At 37.6% G+C, this 17,979-nt stretch overlaps 1 protein-coding gene across 22 annotated transcripts in view; it reads left to right on the top strand.

The window, feature by feature from the left end:
* The window catches only part of FOXP2 (forkhead box P2), a 651,774-nt gene that overhangs the window by 458,151 nt on the left and 175,644 nt on the right, over positions 1 to 17,979 (top strand). The gene's annotated exons all lie outside the window — the stretch shown is intronic.

Genomic DNA, 17,979 nt, shown 5'->3' with positions numbered 1-17,979 from the left:
GTGTCAGACTGGGCTAATTGAGTAAGGCTGGCCAGGTCCCAGGCCTCCTGAACTTTAAATTGCTTATCTGAGTAGGATGGGATCTAAATAGTAATGCTAATACTAATAGTAAATTGTAGGCTCCCCTGTTTCAGAAAGCAACATTATTATTATTTATTATTTCTCACTAAATAACAGGCTACCAATAGGTATGGTGCTGTACTGTAGATAAAGTATCAGATAAAATTCTCAGGGTCTTGCCTAGTGATAGACTCAGAGTCAGTGCAATAGCAAATAATGTCGAAAATGGACATGCAGCATTATGGAACAGATGAGTAATTTATTAGAGCAGAAAGAATTTTAAAAAGAGACCTTTCCAAATATAAGTAGCTAGTTCCTGTTTTTCCTTTCTGCATAAGTCCTTTCCCTAGTGTCCTACTTTGCTTGACTCTGAAACCTTTTTGGAATGCAATCTAAGGGGTCAAAAGTGGCATGTGAAAAACACCCTTTAACATTAATAGGAATTTGATGCACAGTAAAAAATCTCTTTTCACTTTGCCTGATATTTTTGTGCAAGTCAAATTTAAGTTTTTTAGTATTACTTCATTGCAATGAGAGGACTCTTGATTTGCACAGAATCATTTTACTGATACTTACAGAACAAATACCTATATCAAGATGCTTATAGTGTGTACATTTGAAACATGTTTAATGGTTCACTCCTACCACAATGCATGTATAAGAAATACTTTTCAGACCTGTAAAATGTTTCAAATAGGCCGGAACATTTTAAATGTGACCACTAGATCATATAAATTAAATGTTAATTAACCAGTTAGAATAGAATAGAGGAAAGGAGGACAAATGTCACAGAAATGGGAAAAGTGTTTGTTGTTACATACACATACTGTTAATAACGTTTTGGGGGGAGGGGGTAGTTTATATTTAGTTTGATTTTTATTTAGAGTTTCACAGGATATTAAAACCTAGGGACAGAGTTTGGAAACAGGGTACAGGTGAAAGTCTGTGTTGGAAGCTAACTGAAGAGGGTGAGTTGTGGATTTTAAAGAGTTGAGTAAAGCTGCGTGGAAAACAATACAGTGGAAGATGCTGCTGTCATAGAGGTCAGCTGAGCAAGAAGGAGACAAGAAGCAAAAAAGGGAAGCTGATTTATTGTAAAAGACTAGTAAAGACGTAATTCATTTAGGGGTCAAGCTGCACAGAGCTTTGAGGATGAGGAGTTTGAATCTGACTTGGAAAGATAAAAAGGCAGCCCAAGGATTCAAGCAGAATGTATAAGTTATACTCACTCGCTATATTTTAAATGAAGTAATCATTCATTAATAATATTTGGAGGCAAAGGACTTTTCGTATTGTTTGGAAGGTATATGATGCATCTTTCTTGAATACAGATCTCATCACAAATTAATTAAGTCCCACATCTTGGCATTTGTATATACAGATATTTATAGCGAGTACACTTACGGTTCTTCCATTCTAAGAGATGCCATCATGAGAAATTATTTTATCCTCTAAGACACTGAGTCACTGACAAGTTAAACAACTTGTTCAGGTTTTTACAGGAAGTCTGTAGCAGAACGGGAGAAAATACAGATTTAACTCAGTCGGTCGATAGTTAAGTAATGTAGACCTTGTTTTTTTTTCCTACAGTTGCCAGTATCAACAAAGATATGAATGGAAAGAATGAGATTTCTAGGAGACAGATGCTGTTATCACTGAAAGGACTAATAGTGGTGGTAGCAGAGAAGCTAACAGATCAATAAGCATGCAGATATATTTGTAATATATTTTTTAATTTCACATTTGGGTAGATGAGTTTTGGAAATGGCACTGCAGCTGACTATGGCAAATGTTCTCTGCTAAAAAAAAAAAGGTGTGGCGGGGTGGGGTTGGGGGCGGGGTGTTCATTTCTAGAGCAATCTGGCATCTTTAAAAAAAAATTATGCACAGAGGAAGAGGGGGAGGAGAATCATTGTTAGTCCAGAAACATTTATATCTGACTTGAGTATCCTACAAAAATTTTACCACCAAAATTATGTGCACCATTAAGATTAACTGTCTCCCTGTACACAGATTTGTTGAGCTGTATTGTTGAATGAGGTTTGTTTGTGTAATCATTAGCTCTGTTTTATTTGCATTTATTCTTGAGTCCAGTATTTTCCAGTCACTAAGCTATTGCTCTTGAGTGTTTTAAATCATCTTGAAAAGCACTGTAAGGTTAGACATTATCTGAGACAAGCTAGGACATGAGTAGACATGATAGATTGACAGATGAATACATATAGTGATCAACAAGGGTAGAATTTAATTACAGTTAATTTGTACTGGTTGAACACCTCTATATATAAAAATGATTTTATACTCAATTATATCTGTAATGTTTTAAACAATTAGCATACTGTAAAACTTAGCAGTAGAGCTATCCAATCTAACATACACTGCACCTGTTTTTTCCTTTCTTGCTTAACCAAAAAATGATTTTCCCTCTCTTATGCAGGATATACATGGTAATTTGAGCTATTCAATAAATGCAAGGTCAAATACCAAATGAATATTGTGGATCATTTTATTTTTTGGTCCCATGAATTGTCTGATTTTGAGACTGAACCAAACTATATCCTGTAAGATGTTAAACTCAACGTCCCAAAACTTCAGTGATAATTGTGCACTCCCAGGCACCTAGTAGAAGGTGCTGTATGCCCTCATTGGTATAAATGGAGTGCTACAGTACAGGTAGAAATAATTTACAGTTCTGTGGATGTACATTACTGAATGCTCTCGTGTGTGCACAAGTACAAATCTCCTGCTGCTTCTCAGCATTCACTTTAAACTGCATCAAGCTGTCTTCTTGAGGGCTTAAGCGTATTTTTCTTAAAGCATATAGGAAAAAAATAACTAAAATCACATTGCTCCGCAACAGAGTGAATGAGAAATAGCTGCACATTTTTTTAAACAATGCACTGAAGCACAATTATAATTCTTTGTTAAGAAAACTGCAAAAAAAGAGAGGTGACACACACAAGTCTGGATACCCAGAATGCATAATGTAAACATTTGAGGCAGAAGTTTAAGTTAGTGGCTTCAGCAAATTTCAAGTGTTGATCTAACTTCTAGAATACTTCAGAAGTGAGAATCTCTTGAGTCACCATTTCATTTTGCCTCAAATGGAGGTGGAAATTCACAGTATTCATTGCCTCTTGGCCACTCGGAGGGGCAGTGAAAAGAGTGAGTTTAAAGATGCCATTGCACTGCAAAATTCCTCCAGATTTAGGTAGGTCCCTAAATATAACAAATTTATAATTTTTTTCATGGAAAAAGTAGGTAGACTCAATTCTACCTTTTGTAATTAGCCATTCTGAAGAAGGAAAGGATTTCATAGACATTAGGGCTGGAAGGGACCTCGGGAGATCATCAAGTCCAGCCCCCAGGAGACATACTGTGAAGTGCCAGTGTCAGCAGACATTGTTATAAAGGGTGGGATTTCCAAAAAAATATATGTTCTGTGCCACAAAGACCTCTGTCATTGGTTATCTGTCTGTTTCCTAACACAGTGATAGTGAATTTGGTTATGTCTCCCCCTAGACAAAGTGTAGGCTGGGATGATCTAGTTGGGGATGGTCCTGCTTTGAGCAGGGGGTTGGTTGGACTAGATGACTTCATTCTATGAATAGAATCTAATTATTGGGCAGGGCCACTTTAAATTCAGGGTCATCTTAGTTCGAGTAAATATGGTAAAAAGGGTACCAGGTATTTCTTAAAATTAACAGCATCTCTGTTCAAATTTTCCTTGTGTTGCTGTTACAAATTTTGTTGTGGTTTGAGTGAATGCAAATAGGGCAATAGGTTTTCTGTGCATCAGTATTTCGGTGCCTAAATAGGCAAATCACAAAATGTTCAAAGGCTACAGAGAAATAAGTCAGAGCTCAGAGGAGTCATTTATTCAGACCACTGCCTCATGCTGGCTCTCATGCTACTGAGCTGTGCCTTCCTTGTGGCCAAAGGCCAAGCTAGCTAACTACCTTATCACCCAGACACTGATGAGCAACGTTGGGAAGGCTGTAGGTGGAGAAGCTGTCATCTTGCTGTGGTGTTTTTCACACAAACAAGACACTTTGGCTTTGTTTTCTCTGGATCCTAAAAGCCAGTCAAAATACTGATTCTTTTTCATCAAAGCCAGTGGGAACCACTATCATAAATTACATAGAAGAATGCAAACAATACCAGGTGTAAAGAGAGAGAGAAAATAGGGTGAAATACATTTAAATGTGGGCTTTTTAGAAATTTTCTATCACTCAGATCTCTATGATGTCAATTAAAATACTGTCAGCCTATGATATGTCACTTACTTTTGATCTAAACATTTTCTGAATAGAATTTCCTGCTGGTGATCACAGGATAACTACTAGGCCAATGTGACAGTATGATGGTGAGGTGTTTATAAAGCAAATATAATGTGACTGTCAACTTCAGTGCCAAAAACTTGAGTAATGACTAGAGACCTACCTAAATCATGGCAGAAGCAATGGCACAGGGGTGCTTTTAATCTTGCTCTTTTCACTGTGCATGCCCTTCCCCACCCAGCCACTAAGTGACCAAGAAGCAATTAATACTGTGGTTTTTGCCTCTCAGCCACTTAATGGTTGGGGGTGGGAAGGTGTGTGGAGAAAAGACCAAGATTAAATGTGCTGCTGTGCTGAAAACTTCAACCATGATTTAGGTCGGTCCCTAGGTATAAATTATCATGTATAAAATCTAATTAATGAAGAGTTGTCTTTTTAATCCATCCCCCCACTGCTGAAGGTGAGGCAGGCAGGGATGTGGGCTGGTCAAGCATCTTGCCTCCTGCTTGTGCCTGTCCCCTTACCACTTCTGCCCCCTACCTGCCCTTCCTCACAACCTTCCCCCTCTGCTTCTGCTCCCACTTTTCCCTGCCCCCCCAACCTCTTCTCCCCACTTTCTCATCCTTATTTTGTTCTGTGCTGGCAAGCTGGGGCACTGAGCATGATGCCAGCCTCCTGTAGTAGCTGTGCAGGTTGTGCACCACTGCTATGGTGCTGGATGGGGGAATGAGATACCACAAATAACAGAAACATTCTGTAATGCTGGGGACCTGTGGATTCTGATTATTTCAGTGTGGGAGCAAATCTACAAAACATCTTCAGAAGATGGGTCTGGAAACAAATCATAACCTTCACGGACTCTAAATTGATGGACTGAACACAGTGCCTTTATGGCTTATTAGAAACTAAGTGCTAGCTCTGTTGATCTCCTTCCACTTTGCAAGTAATAGGACCCATTTCCTTCTTGAATGATCTTGCTGTTCCACTAAATAGGTTATCCATTCAACTGCACTTCTCTTTTTCTTGGAGCTACTCTTTTGGACTTCCTGCATTCCGTTAAGCAGAACTTTTTCTTGTATGTATGGATTAATACACAGTGTTGCTTTTGTTTTGTCTGCTATTTAGCTTAAACTATGCCTGCTACTTTCCAAGGCCCAAAAAGTGCTTTCTGCCCAAAAACATTTCAAACTTCTCTCCCAAATATATAGTTAGTCCAATAAAAAATGTCACAAAAAACCTTTGCCTCTCGTATTTCTTTCTAACTTCAGATCTTAGAAATGCTCGTAAAATCTAACTTTTGAAGAAATTAGTGAGAGTGAAAGGGGTAGGACGAAAGAGTGGAAGCCTTTCTTTGACTTCTGTCTAAGATTAAGAGTTCTGGTTTGCCTATTGGCACAGATTCATTAAGAACTGTAGAAGCCCATTTCTACAGTGCATGCTCCAAAAGCATTGTACTGTTATCTTGGATCCTGAGGAGCAAATGGTTTCCTTTAGGATAAGGAATGCAGTCCTTATAATCAGGGAAGCTCTGGAATCAGATTTGCTCTCCCCGAAATACCGAGTCATAGAGATGACTATGAGAATTGCAGTATGAAACCACTACCAGGGACAGCATACCAGACTACATACCAACCATTAGTCAATGGTTGGTATGTAGTCTGGAATGCTGTCCCTGGTAGTGGTTGATAGATGCTTTCGCAGAAGTGAAAACCTATGAAAGATTAATTATATAATAATGTGTCCATGGTAGAAGTGTCATCTTAACCCCAAGGTAGAAAATATCTAGCTGTTTTCGTGAAACATAAAGAAGATATTCCTTCAGTTTTTATTACAGATAATATAACAATGTTCAGATAATAGCCACATGTGCGAATAGTAAATTAAGCCTATTATTGTGCTATGGTTATACCTCAGTAATACCACAAGTTCCAACAAGGATTGGATCCATGTTGTGCTAGGCACAGTGCAAACATATAGGAAAATATGATTCTTGTCCTGAAAAGCTTAACATCTAAAAAGGCAAAAATATGAAAGGTTGTTTCCCAGAAGACAGAAATCCCTAAACTTGCCAGATTAAAACAATAGGAAACCATAAAGGAAGACAATCAAAACTAAGGTAAAAATAATCCAAACTGAACTAAGACATTCCTTTTTTTGTTCATTTATAGGACAATGATCCACCTAGACACATTTATAAAACAAACCCAACGTTACTGTACTTGTATTGGCATGAAAAGTTCATAATAGTGATGCTGAAAATATAGATCACATCCTTTTGAATTATAGATCGCTATTCAGAATAGTTTGTATAAAAATATATACTGTAGCCAGTGTGTGTGTGTATTCATGCTCCAATATAATTGTAGCTGTAATAGAGAGACCAAGTGGAGGTCATTAACATTTAAAATAATTTATCCTATTGAAAGACCATCCTTTCCCCTTTAAACTCTTTTTTCCAAGGGATATGCAGGTACAGAACACAAGGTACCATTGTCAAGTCTTTCAACACCAGTTCAGGTATGGTACTTTTAAATATTATCAGCCAGTTTTTCATAAAATACTGAAGCAGAAAGAGGTAGTTAGCCATGTTAGTCTGGAGACGGTATAGTAGATTTGCACCTTATGATGAAGTAGACTGCTGCTCATGAAAGCTTAGACTTGTCTGCTTTAGTTTATAAGGTGCAAATCTACCATAAAATATTGTATGCAGAGCAGAGAATAAAATGTATGATCCATGTGAGGAATATTTTTTAGAAGGTGGAAAATTGTGCGATATCAGAAACTCTACTGATCATCGAGTGATGGAAGGTGGATGCAGGGAAGTTTATGCACCAGCAGGGCGCCAGTTGTGAAAAACTAAGATTTAATGACGGGTATTCAGGTTTGAGGGGGAAGGTAAAGTTGTCAGAACTGCTTTAGGTCACTTTGTTCATATTTTCCAGGAAAGAAAAATGTAACACTTCTAATGAAGACATATGTCTGAATACAGTTGCAATAGATTAGTGCTCGTAAATGCATGCTGTACAACATTGTTCTACTATAATACCAACAGCAGCATTTAAACCAGGCAAAATGTCAATTTAATTACATTATGTTGTTTTTTACAATTGTGTGGAAATACTGCACTAATTTACTTCATGGATAGATATCGGTTATGAATTAAGCAGGACTTATTGGTTGAAGCAGGAGGTTGGGATAAGCATTATTTATTTATGTAGTTATATTGTGGTAGTGCCCAGAGGCTCCAGTCAAGATCAGGGTCATCTTGTTCTTTGCACTGTACAAACACATAGGGAGTAGGGCTGAAAAGATAAGCCATGAACAGTGGATGCAGGAGAAGGATACAATTAAATATGTACATTTTAATTATAGCATTTTATAAATATATATTAAATTATGAATAAAAAGTCATGAATTATGGATAAAAAACATCTCAAATATACCTGATGACCCCTCAACCTTTCCTTTGATGGAGATGTCATGGAGAAAATAGATCTTGAAACGATATTTGAAAGAAGAAAAGGCCTTGTCTTGCAGATGAATTGTCAGGGCAGGCGTTCACCACACAAAGGGACATTTGGAAGAAGTCCTAGTGATTTTTGTATATGAAGTAGAAAATAAAGTGGAGATAAAAGCATCATCTGGGAGGGAAAAGGATTTTGGACAGTACAAAAAATAAGTCATAATTTTTGGAGGCACAGGGGTGACAGGGACTTTGTGGCTTAAACTCTGTATAATAAGGAAAGAGGTTTCAGAGAGATCACAGTTAATATTGTAATAGTTTTGACCATGTTGAGCTGATGGCAAAAACATGAAAGAGAACATTTCATACACACTGGTAATCACATTTTGATGTAATGCAAAGGTAGAGAGAGGATAAGGGAGGAAGTTCATGCCCGAATTCTTTATTCTGTGTAGATTTGGGGGGAGGGTTACTAGGTGGTAGTGGTAATCCAAAGGGAATGTCTACACAGTGTTGGCACTGCTAGGGAGTGCTGCCAGAAAAACACTGTATTTACTCAGCATTGCTCCATACAAACTGCTCCATTACTGCAAACTGAAAAACCATCATGTTGCAACCATCAGAGCAGTACTGGATGCACCCTAGCATGCACAAAAACATGGTTATGTGCCATGTTGGCATGTGGCGCACACAGAACAGAAGTGGGGAGAGCATGCTTTCATGGTGGTGCTACTCAAGCTTCTGAACTGGTGATAATGGTGGGAATTGGTTTAGATGCTGCGAAGGTTCCTTCCAACCATATGATTTTATATCCAGAGTGTTCACCCATTGTTTCAGTGTCCATAATCTCAATATCTATCATACGGCATGTGCTACATGATTTAGACTACTATGGCAGATGAAGTTTATACAAGCTAATGCCAAAAGAGTCTTTAAGGCCTATGAAAGATTACATATGTTTGGCAACACAAAGGCTGGGAGTATCTGCTTTTTAAAAATGCATCTAGTGATGATGATGCCCTTGAGCACATTTGTCATTGAAATTCTTTGATTAGCATGCTGTTTACAAGGATTATCACAGGCACTAAGCCAATACTAGAGGGAACATTTTTCCTAGTCCAGGCTTCATGAAATATAGTTGTAACTGGACTCTAGTCTTAGCATTTAGGTTCTGTCTGTAGGGTCAGGTTTACTTTATTTTGTTACTTGGGACTTCTTTGTCAAGTGGATTTTCTTTCACAGTCTTTAGATACTGCTGAGAATTTAATATTTCCTATATATTTCTCTTTAGCAATGCATTTTTGTCAGCCTCAGGCCTTTTTCTGATTCATGCAAAATCCTAATCTCATTGATTGGTCCCCCTACTTCTCAAAAGGGCTTGGATTAGACATGCCTCTTTCATTCCATTTGTCCTTTTAGCTATAAAAAAATCAAATCTTGTAATTTCTCATTTTGCATTTCTATCAACTCTTAAAAGTCCAAACAATTATTTTGCAATGTTCTTTCTATCATACTTCTACAAAGCCTAAGCATCCCCTTCTCTGGAAATGCAGAATTAGCTCTCAAGGGAAGGCCTTGGCCTGTCCAACATTAGGTTTGATAGGCCTCTGCTGTCATGACAAAATATTGATTGAAAACGTCCAGGGTATCTCTGAGCAGACAGTGGGCACATTTACACATGAATAAATGTGCTTTTCCTAATGTGCATTAAATGTAGTACATCCAATGTGAGTACTAAATTAATGTTCATTAGGCTGCCCTAATATGCCGTAGCCCAAAATCACATTTTTTTAGGTGACACTTAATGTGCAGTAGCCTACTTTACTGCACATTGGCATAACAGCACTTTTTATGCAACACTTTAATGCACAGTAAAATAAGATACTGCACATTAAAGTGCACATGTAGACATGCCCAGTGAGTCTTGATGCTTCCTTTTCTTAAGACTTACTTCACCTGGGATTCCCTGATTATTTGATGATAAAGGTGCAAATATTGTCTTCACATCAACATTTGTCATTGGCTTCCCATCCCACTCCTCTCTTGTCTATTTCCTCCACATGGTGTGTCTAAAACTCTAGACAGGAGCTGCCTTCTTAGGAGTTATTTACAACACCAGGCATACTATTTTTACTGTTGACCAAACTTTTCATGCATTAGAGGAAAGTAAAAACATAGGCAATGCATCTAACTTGTTGACAAACATGCAGTTGTGTATAAGTAACATTTCTTCCTGACATTTGCAGATGATTAATCAATTTATTCTGTGAAGTCTGAGAATTTAAAATGATAATAAATATTGTTTACCTTGCTAAAGAAATGTTTAATAGTACCTCCCTGTTTTTTCTGTATACAGTGAATTCCCTTAAACTGTAACTATGCATGGAATTTACTAATCAAGTGATATCATGTTTTTGTAATCATATATGATTTACTACATGGGAACAGAAAGTAACTCATGTCTAGTTCCTTATAGTGACTAGTAGGAGACAGATGTCAGCGAAAACATACAATCATAGAATGTGCCTATTTGTATTGTACACAGTAAAGGGAAATTTCTTTCCTTCCTTCCTCCCTCCCTTCCTTCCACCTGGTATTTAGGGATAAAAAGATTGATACCTCTTGTAAGTTATGTTCTGATGTGATTGTTCATTCTATTTTTATCAATATACAACAAATCTATAATCCATTTTAAACATACTTTGCTGTTTTACTCAATTTCTTGGGGCAGTGAGTTCCACAGTTAAATTATGTATTACATATGTTTCCGCATGATAGGCATCTTTCAGATATATACAGAGACATTTTAGATATTCGGACAACGTTTCTAGCATTAATCACAGTATTAAAAACATGCTTTCTGTTTATTTAATGTTTTTAAATTATTATGGGAAAGTAAATAAAAATACCAAAAAAGTCTGTTCCAGAGAGGCCTTGCTCCTAATCCATTCACTTTTTAAGTTGCTTCTCACTGACATGTCTCTCTCCTTTTTATCTATTTCTTTAGATAACATGAACAAATGCAGAGTCATAGAATATATCATTTATATAATTTCACGATTGCTCTAAATGCTGAGAAGATACCTTCAATGTACTGCCCATGCACATTTCTTCTTTTTTTAACCTTTGCTGAGGTTGTTTAGTTTCAGTTATTCCTTTGGAAGTTCCTCATAGTCCTCTTTGGTTCTGGTTAAGCCAAATAATTTTCTTTGGTCCCTCCCCCATTTCTGTCTGCCCCCAAACTGTTTTGTCTCACCCTGACCTGAGCCAAAGCCTGCTGAAGTCAGTAAAAAGATTCATCATTGCTGTAGGGATCAGTTTTATTTCCCTCTTCTTCCAAACGATTCATAAATATTACTGGACACCATCAGACAAAATACTAATCTCTGGGGCCATCTTTGTGAAGATTAGCTATTTATTGCCACTTTTGGCTGCCTGGCACCTTATCAGTTTTTAAATCCTGATAGGACTGTTTATCAAATTCCTTTAATAGCCTCGTGAGAGGGCTTTTAACAAAAGCCTTTGGAAAATGTAAATAAATTAATATAAAATGTGATAGTAATAGCCACCTTCAGCACTCCAGTGTTTTTATATTTTTGGATTTTAGATTTATTGAATGTTTTTAAACTCAGATTTTAAATACCAATCCAGGGCTCTGGATGGTGTTTAAAAAAAAACCAGATTTTTTTCCAGTGCCAGAGTGTGGTAGCACTGGATCAAGCTGGGTTAACAAAGTCTTTTAAGGGGTGAGTGAGTTATATAATTATTTCTATAACTTGACTGTTTAAGAACAAAAGAACATAAGTACCATACCAGGTCAGCCCAATGGTCCGTTTGGCACAGTATCCTGTCTCTAAGTGATTGCTTTAGAGAGGGGAGAGCATTGAGCAGAGTATATTGTTACCCTCCCAGCATCTACCATCATTGATTTTAGAGATGCCAGAGGATACATCTCTTGACTGTTCTGATTTTTTTAAATCATTGCTTTTTTAGGTATATAAGACTAGTTTATAATTTTTGTGTTACTAAAACTTTAGATTTAAATTTGTAATAAAGTACATAGGATTTTCATGCACTTGGCATGCTTGTTTATACACTCTGAGCTCTACAACTAGCCACACCTGTCTGTCTGTCTCTGAACAGTGAGAGAGACAGACAGGTGTGGCTAGTTCAGACCACCTCCATTCAGAACATGTTTCTCTTGCTTGTGCTGAAGTCAGTTTAGGCTTTTGCAGTTTTCACCATCTGGACCACTATACTCCCTAACTCCTGAATGTGAGATCACCTGATTTCTGTATCATGAGTAAGTGAAGTTTGATGAAAGTCAGGCTTTTCTGGTTTTCTAATTTTCACTGTAACTACTTAAGATTCTGATTGGGATGGGTGAAGTGGAGATTGTAAAGGCCCTGGCCTTTGTGGTACTGAGAAGCCTGTCTGGGGGCAAGGGAAGACTCATTGGAGTTGAGGAACAAGGGGTCTGGCAGGAGAAGAATGGGCAAAAAGCCAGCTTACTCTAATACTAAACATTACCTTTAACCTGTATTCATTACCTGTCCCTTCTTATGCTGATTGACTTAATAGTTGATTGTAATGGAGCCCCCATCCCATTCCTCCTGGCTTTTCTTATTCGTCAAAAGCCATGATTCTTTGATTCTTGCTGCTAATCAAAATGATTCACTAAAATTCTTAGCAGTAATAGGATGCTTCCTCTTCCCTCCCCCCGGCCCCAAAGGAAGTAGCTTATGTACAGACACATAGGTGGAGAAATATCTCAATTTGAGTGTAGTGTCTTGCTTCACTTTTCCAATGATAAATGCTGGTGGGCAGAATTATTTCTTTACCACTGCTGGTGCATATAGTATTTTAACTTTACAAAACTGCCATGGGTTAAAAAAAGAAAAAAAAGAAAGAAGTTAAAGATCAGGACCTTTTTCTACACATAGGTATATAACTTTGTTCACATGAATATTGCCATCAGCTTCATTGGGTATCTCATATCCATAAACTTAAGCATGTGCATTAGTAGTTGCAGCATCAAAGGCTGAAAATATTTTTTATTAATAACTCTGCTCTTAATGGCATTAAATCTTCCTCACTTCAAAATAAAATTGTTTAATGTCAGCAGTGAAAATGCATTTCCACTTTCAGTTCATTAACAAGTTCTGAACAGTTTGTATACACAGGCTGATATTTTCAAAAGTAAGGACCTACTAGTTAAACACTGAACATATATGTAGAAGCAGGGTAGAGGGGTATCTTATAGGTTAACTGAATAAGATGCACTCAGCCTTCTATCTGACTTCAGACTAACATGGCTAACTGCCTAGGAAAGCTGACTTTTAACAGACTCAGGGAACTGATGGGCAGGTTCTCATGACAGGCAAGTCAGAGGGGAAAAGGAGTCTTGGAGTGCTGGCTGTGCTTTAAGGAAGCCATTTTAAGGGCACAGGAGCAGGTTATCCCAGTGTAACAGAAGAACTGGAAACATAACAGGAGACCAGCTTGGCTTGATAGCAATCTCTTCAATGAGCTGAATTTTAAAAAGGAATCCTATAAGAAGAGGAAACATGATCATAGAACTAGGGAAGAGTTTAAGTTTGTCACAGGGAGAAAATTAGGAAAGCCAAGGCACAATTTTGGATGCAGCTGGTAGGGGGCATAAAAAGGCAATAAAATGGGATTCTACAAGTATGTCAGAAGCAAGAGAGGTAACAAAGAAAGTATAGGCCTGTTACTGAAAGTAGAAGGCAACTAACTGAGTTGAGGATGATATAGAGAAGGCTGAAGTAAATAATGCTTTTATTTACTTGTTTTTTCATAAATAGGAGCAGCTACCGGCTTATGAGTATAGTTGGCAGCAAAGATGGGAATGGGCACAAACAACTTAGAGTATTGGAAGAACAGGTTAGGACTTGTGTAGAGAGAAGCTAGATGCTTTCAAATCAGCAGAGCTGGATGGGATGCACTCTAGGGTACTGAACAAATTAGCTGAGGTAATTTCAGAGCCATTGGCTATCTTTTCTGAAAACTCAGTGAGGTTCTCGATAACTGGAAAACAGCAAATATAGTGCTCATCTTGAAAGGGGAGGAGGATCTTGGGAATTTCAGAGCAGTCAGCCTTGCCATAGTACCTGGAAAGATCATGGATCAAGGAATCTATTGTAAAGCCCCTATAGGAGGACAGGATAACCAAGAACAGCCAGCATAGATTCACCAAGATCAAGTCATGCCTGACCAACCTGATCTCCATTTATGATAAAGTGACACAGTTTATAGATGGGGGAGAGCGCCAAATGTGATATACCTTGACTTGATCACACATTCTCATTAACAAGCTAACGAAATACAAACTAGATGAAAGTACTGTAAGATGGATCATTGTTGGATCATTGTACTGAACGAGTAGTCCTCAATCACTCAATGTTTAGCTGGGAGGAACTATCAAGTAGGCTTTGCCAGGGGTCGGTTCTGTGTCTGGTATTGTTTAATAGCTTCATTAATTATTTGAAGAATGGGATTGAATGCACAATTAGAAAATTTGTGAACAACAGCAAATTGGGCAGTTGCAGATACTCTGGAAGGTAGGGCTAGGATTCAGAATGACATGACCTGAATAGACTGTAGTAATGGTACACATTCAGTCAGATGAGATTCGACAAGGAGAATTGCAGAATGCTACACTTGGGTGAAATAATTACATGCACAAGTACAGACTGGGGAATGACTCACTAGGCTGCAGTGTGGCAGATAAGGACCTGGGGCTTACAGAAGATCATAAACTGAATATGGGCAAACAATGTGATCCTGCTGCAAAAAAGTCAACAGCCTACTGGACTGTAATAACAGGATATCACATGCAAATCAAGGGAAATGATTCTTCCATTCAGTTTAGCCCTTGAATTTATTCACCTGGAATACTTGGGTCTTACGCTTCAATAAGGTGGACAGTTTTGGAATGAGTCCAGTACAAAGCAGCAAAAAAGATTAGGGACCTAGGAGGTAAGATTTATGAGAGGCTGAAAGAAATTGGGTTATTTAGTCTGGACAAGAGAGGACTGAGGAGCGATTTGATATGTCTTCAAATACCTGAAAAGTAATTACAGAGAGGATGGAGATGGCTTTTCTCTGTGGCCATAGGGGACACTACTAGGAGTGATGGTCTCAAGCTGCAGCAGAGAAAATTTAGGCTTAAGATTAGGAGGAACTTTCTGACTCTGGTTGTCAAGCTTTGGAACAGGCTATTTAATTGTGGAAGATTGCAAGAGCAGGTTGGAAAAACACTTGGCTGGGTTGGTTTAGTTGAGGATAATCCTGCCTTGAGTAGGAGGCTGGATGGAACCTTGTGAGGCTCCTTCCAGCTCTACTTTCCTAGGATTCTGTGACCTCTCTTAATCCTTATGTAGGCCTATAACGGAGGAATTTTATAAAGCAGCTGGAATCAAAAGTTTTACTGACTTCAGGCTACCAATCTGATTTAGGAGTAAAGCCTGATTAAAGAATTAAAGTACTTCAGCAGATGATGGTTGCATAAGTAGCATGGGTTATTTGCTATTTATGCAATGGTTTGAGTCAGTGTTTCTCGCAGTAACAGTGTTAGTGAATACTTGGACATGTCGCTTTCCACATAGATGGACAAGGTTATCTGGGTGAATCTGAACTCTTTATTAGACCAACTTAAATAGCTGGGAAGTTTTTTTTTCAGCAAGCTTTCAGGTTTAAAAACCTATCATCAGGCTGAGGAGGCCTCTGCAGTTGGTGTGTGCTCTCCTGGCTATAACCTACACCCCTCCACATAGATGGGCATTTCATGTCTGAAAACTAAGTAAACAATTAATATAAAACATTCACTACGGGCTTTTAAGATTGTTGAATACAAAGAAGTAAAGAACTAGAAACATGTAAACAAAACTAGAATTTAAAATACAAAAATAAAGTTATTTTAATATTTTTTTTAATTATATTTTGATTTGTTAGCTCTTGTGCCTTCCATGATACTGGGGGCTGAACTTCATTCCCTCTTCACTCTGATATCTACCTAACCCCAGCTTTTCAATATTTACTCAAGTTCTTTCTTCCTTCATTATAAAAAGTTTGTGTTACTTCCACCCTAAAATGCCACCTTTTATAGTTAAACAGTGCTAATATCCATGGATGAACAATTCTAAGGCCAGTTGTATATCAAAGCAATGAATTTCTTCATAAGCAGAACATTTAATTAATAACTGGGTAGTAATTTTTCTAAATTCTGATAGGTCGAGGGAGTTTGATTTGCCTAATTAGTATAAGATTACTTTATAATTACTTTACAATATTTCAATTCCTTCCTTTTGGCTTAAGTATGGCCCTCACGTGGAAGTAAAGTGTGGTTAAGCCTCTTTAAAGTGATCACAATCTAATTGAATTTGACATTTTCAGAGTAGCTGTTGGTAAAGGAAGGATTGTATCAGACTATCAAAAGTAGTACTATGATGCTACATATAGTGTTATGAGGCCTTTTGGCTCAGATCAAGTGTAGGTGGCCTGAACAAAATTTTCTAATACCTTTCTATGGTGGCCCTTCTGAGTAGTAGTATTATTTCTCCCTCACTTTTTTGCTTCAACTTTTAGTTACTTTCTTGGATGTGAATGCTTTAAAAAAAATCTTTTAACAACCTCTACACTATTATATATAATATTGTAGTGTAGAGGCTGTTAAAGAATTTTTTTTAAAGGCATTCACATCCAAGAAAGTAATTAAAAATGGAACCAAAAGGGCGAGGGAGAAATAATATAAAACTGAATTTAGAAGGGCCACATGGAAAGGTATTATTAGATAGTTTTGCTCAAGCCAACAAATATACATACAGCATCATAGCACTACCTTTGATAGTATGATACGATTCTTCCTCCACCAGCATCTATTTTGAAAATGTCAAATTTCAGTTAGATTATGATCACTGGATAGAGGCTTAACCACACACTGTGGATCAAAACCATGCTCAACTTCTATGTGTATCAACTTCTCTTCCTACCTGTGAGATGTCAGACTTCTTTCTACCTGAACCAGCACTACCCAGCTTCACACAGCTTTGCTTAGAACTAGCCTTAACAACCAAACTAATCTCTAAAATATATTTTGAGCATTGAGGGATTGTTAAATCACATGTGACCAAATTAAGGATACTGTGTGTGTGTGTGTGTGTGTGTGTGTGTGTGTGTGTGTGTGTGTAAAATATGAAATGGGTAGTTAGAAGTAATATTATATAGGTGTCAAATGATTTTAAAAAATCTTTGTTGCCTCTAAAGCCAGAAAAGGGATAACAAAGTGGTCACTCCTCATTTCACACTCCATTCCCACACTCCATTTTAAAACACGTTTTGATGTGTATTAAGAGATGACCTGTAAGAATTCATTAGAGTATTAATATATAAATTGGATTAGTTATTTCTGTCAATATCAAGAGAGAGGCCATATTCTTTTATTTACCCATAAATGAGTCACCCATTTCCTTTGGGTGACAGATGCAGGAGGATTGCAATGACAGGATGTTTCTGAGCCTGTAGTAGGGTTCATATTTGCTTACTGTTTTGTGGTGGTGGTGATAGTGTTGTGCATACAGTTTTCTAATAATAATACAATATGGCAATTTAATAATAATGTATGGTGATAATAATACTAAACACATTAGAGTTACCTATTTTGATCACTCTTTTTCATGGGTTACACTGTAACTTAGTGTCACTTATGTATTAAAAGAGGTAGTCAGCTGGAACACAGTGTTGGTGCTATGCTCCCAGTTCCTTTGTGATGCATGAAATCCACATTCTACAAGTGGTCAGGAGCTTTAGACAGAATTTGGCATACTGTCATGAGGCATGTTACATCATGTGTACCTGGTCCCTAGTGAAGAATGAGGTTTACTGGGGGGAAAAAATTGTTCTCTTGGTACTAGAAATCATTGCATGCAATTGCACTGATGTTTTCTCATCACTCCTGGGCCATCCAGAACACAAGTGGTAGAATCATAGAAAATTAGGATTGGAAGGGACCTCAGGAGGTCATCTAGTCCAACCCCCTACTCAAATAGGACCATCCCCAAGTAGATCATTTCAACCAGGGCTTTTTTTAACGAGACCTTGAAAACCTCCTGAGGTTAAGGGGGTCATGCTTTATAAGCAGGTGTTGTAACTATTTGA

This window comes from Crocodylus siamensis, chromosome 4, assembly GCF_052110815.1.
Source record: "Crocodylus siamensis isolate JL-2025a chromosome 4, ASM5211081v1, whole genome shotgun sequence".
Classification (NCBI taxonomy): domain Eukaryota; kingdom Metazoa; phylum Chordata; order Crocodylia; family Crocodylidae; genus Crocodylus; species Crocodylus siamensis.
Note: the sequence above shows the minus strand (reverse complement) of the source record. Positions and strands in the feature narration are given on the sequence as shown.